Source organism: Oncorhynchus gorbuscha, linkage group LG16, assembly GCF_021184085.1.
Source record: "Oncorhynchus gorbuscha isolate QuinsamMale2020 ecotype Even-year linkage group LG16, OgorEven_v1.0, whole genome shotgun sequence".
Taxonomy (NCBI): Eukaryota; Metazoa; Chordata; class Actinopteri; order Salmoniformes; family Salmonidae; genus Oncorhynchus; species Oncorhynchus gorbuscha.
The window spans coordinates 50,111,453-50,113,336 of NC_060188.1; the positions used below are offsets into that span (position 1 = coordinate 50,111,453).

The window sequence follows — 1,884 nt, forward strand, 5'->3', positions numbered from 1 at the left end:
CAGGACTCTTTCGAGGCCCTGTAATTGGAATGAGTACACTTTAAATCCTTTAACGAGGATCCATTGGAGGGCAAGTCTGGTGCCAGCAGCCACGGTGTCATGTTTTGTCATATATTGTCATGTCTTGTCCTTGTGCTTCCCCTTCTGTTCGTTTCCCCCTGCTGGTCTTATTAGGTTCTTTCCCTCTTTCTATCCCTCTCTCTCCCCCTCCCTCTCTCCCTCTCTCTCTCTCTCTCTCTATCGTTCCGTTCCTGCTCCCAGCTGTTCCTCATTCTCCTAACTACCTCATTTACTCTTTCACACCTGTCCCCTATTTTGCCCTCTGATTAGAGTCCCTATTTCTCCCTCTGTTTTCCGCTTCTGTCCTTGTCGGATCATTGCTTGATGTTCGCTGTTCTGTGTCCTTGTTCCGCTCTGTCGTGTTTTACCTTCTTCAGATGCTGCGTGTGAGCAGGTGTCAAAGTCAGCTACGGCCGGTGCCTTCCCGAAACGACCTGCAGTCTGTGGTCGCGTCTCCAGTCATTCCTCTCTACTGACGAGTGGATTTCAGTTTTCCTGTGTTTGCATTTGCCTTGATAATATCCAGGATTATCGCTTTTGTCTAAGACTGGAATAAAGACTCTGTTTCCGTTAAGTCGCTTTTGGGTCCTCATTCACCTGCATAACAGAATGATCCGACCAAGAATGGACCCAGCGACTACGGATTCTTTCTACTCTGCCATCGAGATCCAGGGAGCAATGCTCGGCAAACACAAGCAGGAATTGTCTGCTGCTCGTCATGCCGTTGAGACCCTGGCCGCTCAGGTTTCCGACCTCTCAGGACAGTTTCAGAGTCTTCGTCTCGTGCCACCAGCTACTTCCTGGTCTTCCGAGTCTCCGGAACCTAGGGTTAATAACCCACCATGTTACTCTGGGCAGCCCACTGAGTGCCGCTCCTTTCTCACCCAGTGTGATATTGTGTTCTCTCTCCAGCCCAACACATACTCAAGAGAGAGAGCTCGGATCGCCTACGTCATATCACTCCTTACTGGTCGGGCTCGAGAGTGGGGCACAGCTATCTGGGAGGCAAGGGCTGAGTGTACTAACGATTATCAGAACTTTAAAGAGGAGATGATACGGGTTTTTGATCGTTCTGTTTTTGGGAAAGAAGCTTCCTGGTCCCTGACTTCCCTATGTCAAGGTAATCGATCCATAACGGATTACTCTATAGAGTTTCGCACTCTTGCTGCCTCCAGTAACTGGAACGAGCAGGCGTTGCTCGCTCGTTTTCTGGAGGGACTCCACGCTAAGGTTAAGGATGAGATTCTCTCCCGGGAGGTTCCATCCAGCGTGGATTCTTTGATTGAACTCGCTATTCGCATTGAACGACGGGTAGATCTTCGTCACCGAGCTCATAGAAGAGAGCTCGCGTTAACTGTGTCCCCCCTCTCCCGACACTACCATCTTTCCCCACTGACTCAGGTGTTGAGCCCATGCAGCTGGGGGGTATTCGCATCTCGATTAAGGAGAGGGAACGGAGAATCACCAACCGCCTCTGTCTCTATTGCGGTTCCGCTGGTCATTTTGTCATTTCATGTCCAGTTAAAGGCCAGAGCTCATCAGTAAGCGGAGGGCGACTGATAAGTGCTACTACTCTGTCCTCTCCGTCAAGTACCTGTACTACCTTGCCGGTCCATCTACGCTGGACCGGATCGGCAGCTTCCTGCAGTGCATTAATAGACTCTGGGGCGGAGGGCTGTTTTATGGACGAAGCCTGGGCTCGGGAACATGACATTCCTCTCAGACAGTTAGGGGAGCCCACGGTCATGTTCGCCTTGGATGGTAGTCCTCTCCCAGTATATTATGTGAAACACTACCTTTAACCCTCACAGTATCTGGTAACCA

General features: G+C 50.6%; 1 long non-coding RNA gene across 5 annotated transcripts in view; it reads left to right on the plus strand.

Moving 5' to 3' along the window:
* Nucleotides 1-861: 861 nt before the first annotated feature.
* The window catches only part of LOC123999694, a 3,886-nt gene continuing 2,863 nt past the window's right edge, over nucleotides 862-1,884 (plus strand). For all 5 annotated transcript variants that reach the window (XR_006832501.1, XR_006832502.1, XR_006832500.1 and 2 more), the window contains exon 1: nucleotides 862-872. This is a non-coding gene — a long non-coding RNA (uncharacterized LOC123999694). The remainder of the gene's footprint in view (nucleotides 873-1,884) is intronic.